Source organism: Rhinolophus sinicus, chromosome 3, assembly GCF_057876585.1.
Source record: "Rhinolophus sinicus isolate RSI-liver-muscle chromosome 3, RSI-T2T, whole genome shotgun sequence".
In the NCBI taxonomy this organism is placed as follows: domain Eukaryota; kingdom Metazoa; phylum Chordata; class Mammalia; order Chiroptera; family Rhinolophidae; genus Rhinolophus; species Rhinolophus sinicus.
In genome coordinates, this window is record NC_142503.1 from 73,965,042 (window position 1) to 73,971,894 (window position 6,853).

Genomic DNA, 6,853 nt, shown 5'->3' on the forward strand with positions numbered 1-6,853 from the left:
CCTGCAAAAATTCTGCAGGTTCCCTCTCTTGCCAAGTCTGTTCAAAACTGCAGTGACCCAGGAATATAGCCTCAACACATGCCACCAACACTCCCATTAGTACGTGAAGGATGGGGGCTTCATCGGGTTAGGCTAATTGATCTTCTTTGGATGAATTATCTAAGACATCTACCTCACTAAAAAAAAAAAAAAAAAACACCAAAAAACTATGTTAGCTCTTTGTACATGCTTAAAAACAAAAACAAAACAAAAAAAATCTTCAAAATAAAGATGCTATTTACCCTTGGGGCAAATTACATGACTTTTAGTGATACAGGTCACACATGCTTAGACCTGTGATTGTTTCCCGGCTGCCCCTGAAGAAAGCATTCTGTCTGGAATCACTATTCCTCTAGGGCCTCTGCTCGGGTCCTTTCTGCCATGCGGCCTTCCTTGATCTGTGGAACAGGTGAGTCCTTCTCCTGTTTACTTCACCTTCTCTCCTAAGTTCCTTTTACTTGTATTGATGGAGTGCTTACCCGGTACCAGGCACTAAGGCAGATACTGGGCTACCCCAATGAACAAAGTGCATGTAAACTCGGGTGTCCTGGAGTTTTCCATTGTGAGAACAGGCACTGTGTTTTCTTGTTTTGGAACTTCCTCTAAACACTAGGTGAAAAGGTTTATGCTTAAATGAATACTTGATAAACTCAGACTCAAAGAACAGTTAACAGGGAGTCAGACAGGACTCTGCTGGTAACCAGACTGTGTCCTCTTGGTGAAGTGCCTACATGTGGGGGGTTACTGGTTCCTTGCCTGTGTGATGTTAGGGTGGCCTTATGTTGTTTTGAAAGATCCCTGTGATAAAAGTGAACTAGTACTTCAAAAGAACTGACCAGGGAGCTGGGAGGTCTATAGATGGAGCTGGGCTTCCTGTTACTCTCTAGCCCTGATTCCTGTTAAAACTCTATGGTTCTAACATCCTGGGGGTGGGGGTGGGGAGGTGTAAATAGCAGCCGTCTTAGGAGACGGGCAGAAGCTGCTCGTGGGTGGTGGGAGGTGCACGTTCTGGCACTGTTGCAGTGGTTTTTTGTTTTTTGTCTTTCCCAAAGAAATCCTCCTTGTGGTGGACTACCTGGAAAATTATTTTGTCCAGTTGACACCTGCCACTTCTAAATGTCATTAAATAGTGCTTGTGAAATTTGAAGATAATTGCAGGAAGGTGTGCTTCTATTAGCTGTCTTAAGTGAAGGGTAAACTTTAAAAAAATAAGATAAACTACCAAAGCAGCTCTGAAGAAACATGAAAGCTTGTACGATCAGTTTTACAGGTTACTTTTGAGTTATTATAACTGCAATGTTTAGATTTTTTGTTTCAAAATTAGAAATGTAATAATGAAAACAAGTTAAAATTACACAAGATAAAGATGGAATTAACAGTGTATTTTAAAGCTACTGATGAGAAATTTTAGTTTCTCCATAAATATTTAGTAACGAAGTTTCTTTTCTTCTTGAATAAGGTAAATATGCCACTGACTCAAAATGACTATATAGAGGGTGAAATTATCCACAAAACTTAGCTCAGTGTGAGTCTAAAGTAATGACTTCCGTGGGTAATTAGGCTTATAAATCCAGGTTCTTGGCAAATTATACATATTTGTATGTAGAATTCAATTTGTACATATTAAATGACTGATTATGGAGAAAAAAGGATATGTTGTACAATTCATGTTCCTATGATTTAAAAAGAAAACAGCCTGAATCATACTACAGTATATTTTATTAAATGTAAAAATGTCAAGGAAATAACTATGCACAGTGTCAGATGGGTAATAGAATTATTGGGGTTATTGTTTGTGAGATATATAAATGTCTAATCACTATGTTATTTTGTATATATGAAACTAATAAAAGATGTCAAATATATAATATAGGTCCAGTACTACCTCATATCAATATTTAAAGTTGGGTTATACCCACATAGACTTAAGAACCTAAAAGATGATTCAATAAAAGTCTGCCATTTTGCAGAAGCTTAGAGAAAATAAGTGACCTTCCCAAGGTAACTCCATGAATTAACAGCAGAGCTGGAATTCTAACCCTCTTCTTTGGTCAATTAATCCAAAAAATTCTGTACTCTGTGTGTCAAGCAAATGGACACTGGCCATATCTGTTACCCATCTTTTAAAGATATTCAATTTATAAAGTTCACTTCTTGTAACTATATATATATATATATATATATATATATATATATATATATATATATTATATATGTTGTATATATAAAATTGTAGTTGACATTCATTATTGTTCATTGTTTTGTGCACCTAAAACTAATTTAAAAAATAATTTATAAAGCTCACAGTATCCATACTTTGTGAATCTTTGTTTTTGCCATTTCTCTTAGTCAAGCTGTTCATTATTAAGCTAAATCTTTCATTTCTTCTTATGACCTAAACATTTATTTTACCTTTAAGAGCCCCCCCTTTGTACCTTCTTGTTTTGTGTTTCTGTATCTTGTATAAAACTTCACTTCATTCACTTTACTTATAATCTCACTACATTTGGTCCAACTGTTGGTGCAGCCCTGACTAGCTCTCTAGCATCTCCATTCAGGATTCTTAGGATTTTGCTTTCAATTTTGAAAGGTGGCACATGTGCATTCATATCTGGTATTTCTTATTTCAATTATTTTTGAGCTACTATCAAAGATTTAATGTTGACTGTGGAAACTTTATCTCTCTCATTTGACACTTTGAAGACAAATTCCTTCATCCTGGATCATCCAGGGAACCACAATATTAAATCCTGGATGGAATGCTAGATATTGCTTGACAGATTTGTTTGCTAGTTGTAGCCCTTTTAAGGGCATAAGGGGGTGGAGAGATAAACACATACAATGACTGGAGGAGAAAGTAATTAAATTTTTGATGCTTCTTAGGCAGAGAAAGTTGTTACATTAAGCTGGTGCAGGTGGTTAAGTATCAGTGTCTCTCATTCTAAGCTGATAAAACACAATCTTCCAGAAATACTGAAGAGAGAGAATCACTCTTTTTTACCTCAGCTTGCACAGGGAAATGATATCATTTCCCTCATCTACGTGAACCTATAGGTTTACAATGTCTCAGCTTCCAATGTATGCTAATTGCTCCAAGGAAAGCTAATCTCCGAAACTCTGAGTTAATAATATGCTTCTAGAATAGTCAATGTGAAAAACTGATGGGGAGTTCTGCTTCTGGCTATGTCAGACTAGCTTATATTAGAGCAATGCTCCCACTGAATAAAATTATGAAAGCTAGATAAAGCAAATGTTTGAAGGTATCCAAGAGCTTCCAAAAACTTTCTCTCAGTGCTTGGGGCTATGACACTGAAAAGAAGGGAAGGACAAAAAGAGCCTGACATTTGGCTGAACATTTCCCCTGAGCCATCTGCTGAGTTATAAGCAGTGGCTGAAATGAAGAGAGGCTAAGCAGAGCCGTGGCAGGCTCGTGACGCTGATGAGACAAAAATTCGTGTTTAAGACCCACGAAAGAGGAAGGCCGATAAAAACTCTAGGCTTTCGATGGGCCCCCATGAAGCCTTATACTTTAGGGCAAACAAGAAATATACCTTCCTTCACAAAAACTGACAACAGCATTTGAGTTATCTCAATCCCCAGTTAGATTAAAATGATCCACCTCTGACCAAACTGACTGACAGAAGCTGAAGTATATTCTCTCTTAGAGAAAAGTGACATCATCCAGAGCCTCCTATTATTTCTAGAATCTTTTAAAGACAATATCTGGAATTTAATTTAAAAAAGACTATGAAAAAAATATAGAAATAAGACATTGTGAACTTAGGTTAAGCAATGATTTCTTAGCTATGATATCAAAAGCACAATCAATCAAAGAACAAATAGATATATTGGACTTTCTCAAAATTGAGATCTCCTGCTCTTTGAAAGACACTGTTAGAAAATGAAAAAAGGAGCAATAGAATGAGGGAAAATATTTGTAAATCACATTTCTGATAAAGAACTTGCATCCAGAATACATAAATAACTCTCAAAACACACCAATAAGAAACAAACTATCCAATTAAAAAATGGGCAAAAGATTTGAAAGGAGGCTTCACCAAAGACAATATATAGATGGCATGAAAAATGTTCAACATCATTACTCATTACGGAAATGTAAATTAAAATCACAGTAAGATACTACAGACTCTAGTTATAATGGAAAAAAACAAATAAATAAATAGTTGCAAGGATGTGAAGCTACTGGTACTCTCATACTCAAATATTGCTGGTGGGAATGAAAATGGTGCAGCCAATTGGGAAATAAAACATTTGCAATTTCTTATACAATTTACATATACTTAAAATAAGACCGGCAACCCTACTCCTATTTTCTTTCCTGAGACAAGTGAAAATTTCTGTTTACACAAAACCCTGTATGTGAATGTTTATAGGGGCTTTATTTGTAATCACTCAAAACTAGAAACAACCCCAATATCCTTCAACTGGGGAATGGATAAACAACTACAGTAAAATGGGATACCATTCAGCAACAGAAAGAACAATCTGACACACACAACATGGATGACTCTCAAATGCTAAGATAAAGAAACCAGTGTCAAAAAGGCTACATGCCTATGGGATTTTATTTATTATATATGAAAGTCTGGAAAAGACAAAATTATAGGGACAGAAAACATATCAGTCGGGATGAAGGAAGGGACTGACTTAAAAGAGAGAGGGGAAAATTTGAGGGGATGATGGAACTGAGCTAAATTTAAATATGATGGTGGTTACATGATTGTATGTGTTTGTCAGAACTCTCAGAACTGAACTTCCAGGTCTGGGAGCACAGAGTAGACATACTTTTCACTAAGAACAATTACAAACTCTTAACTTTACATGTAAAACAGCCAAAAGAAGACTGAAAGGTGAAGAGAACTAGGGACCTCTTGTCCCAATGAACACCAGTAGACTGTGATAAGTTATGTATATATAATGTAATACCTACAGCAACCACTCAAAAAGCTCAATAGATGAATAAAAACATTTGATGAAATTCAATACCTATTTATAATAAAAACTCTTAGCAAAATAAAAATAGAGGAGAACTTTCTTAATCTGACAAATTCTATCTACCAAAAATGCCTACAGCTGGCATCATACTGAATAGTGAAAGAGTAAAAGCATTTCGCTGAGGTTGGGAATAAGACAAGGACGTTCTGCTACCAATAATTTTATTCAGCATTGTCTTGGAGGTCCTAACCTGGGCAACAAGTCAAGAAAAATAAGTAAAAGATGTCAGGATTGGAAAAGAAGAGGGTAAACAGGGTCTAATATATGGTGATGGAAAGAGAACTGACTCTGGGTGATGAACACACAATGTGACATATAAATAATGAATTACAGAATTGTACATCTGAAATCTATGTAACTTTACTAACAATTGTCACCCCAATAGACTTTAATTTTAAAAAAAACCTGTCATTATTCATAGACAATATGATTGTGTCAATGAAAATCCAAAAGAATCTATAGATACACTATTAGAATTAGTAAGTGAATATAGCAGTTTCTTGATAGTAGAGCAATAAACAAAAACCATTTGTATTTCTATATACGAGCAACAAAAATTAGGAAATAACATTTTAAATAGTATTTAAAGTAGCATAAAATTCAAATACCTAAAAATAATTCTAAAGACAAATGTATAGGACCAGTACACACACACACACACACACCCACCCCCACACACACTTTTTAGAGAAAATAAATATGATAAATACATGAATGGATATATCACATTCAAGCATTGAAACCCACAATATTGTAAAAATGTAAATATTTTCCATCTTCTCTACAGAATTAATGTAATCCCAACCAAAATCTATTTTTTGGGGGGAGGTGAAAATTTGACAAGCATATTATAAAATACAGGTGGAAATCTAAAGGATCTACAAGCAAAGACAATCTAGAAAAAGGCCAAAATTCGAGGATTTATGTGGACAATATCAGGATAGTAATTAGGACACTGTGATATTGGTGCAAGGATAGGTAAAAAGGTAAGTGAACAAAATATAGTTCAGAACCAACTCCACATATAAAAACACCTGATTTATTATAAAGTTGTCAATACAGAATAGGGGGAAATATTGTTTTCAATAAATAGTGGTGAGTCAATGGATAACTGAAAAAAATGTGTCTTTACTTCTATCTCACACCTTACAAATAGTAAACTCATGATGGGTAAAATAAAGTTTCAGGATAATAATATAGAAAAAAATATCTTTATAACTTTGAGAGAAGCAAAGACTTCTTAAACAGGACAGACAAAGCACCATCTATAAAAGAAAAAAAATGATAAGTTTGACCACATTAACACATTGATAAATTTGATATATGTTGATCAAAGGAGATCGTTAAGAGAAAGAAATAGTGGGAGAACATATTTGCAGTAGATAAAAACAAAGGATTTGTGAGAGGATATATATAAAGAAATCCTATATTTCAAAACAAAAAGACTGACAAAACAATTGAAAAAAAAGAGACAAAATCTGAATAGTAATTCACACAAGAGGATATCTAAATAGTTAATAAACTTATGAAAAAGTATCCAACATCATTAAACACGAGGGAAATACAAATTAAAACAACAATGATATACCAATACATACATACCCCCTGGATTAGCTAATTTCTAAAAGACTCACAACATGGCAAATTAGCAAGGATGTAGAGCAACTGAAAATTTTATATTCTCCTGGTACAACCACTTTGGAATACTGTTTTGCAGCATATACTAAAATTGAACAATTGCATATCCTGACTCAGAAATCCAACTCATAGATAAGAGCCTAACAGAAATGCATAAAAT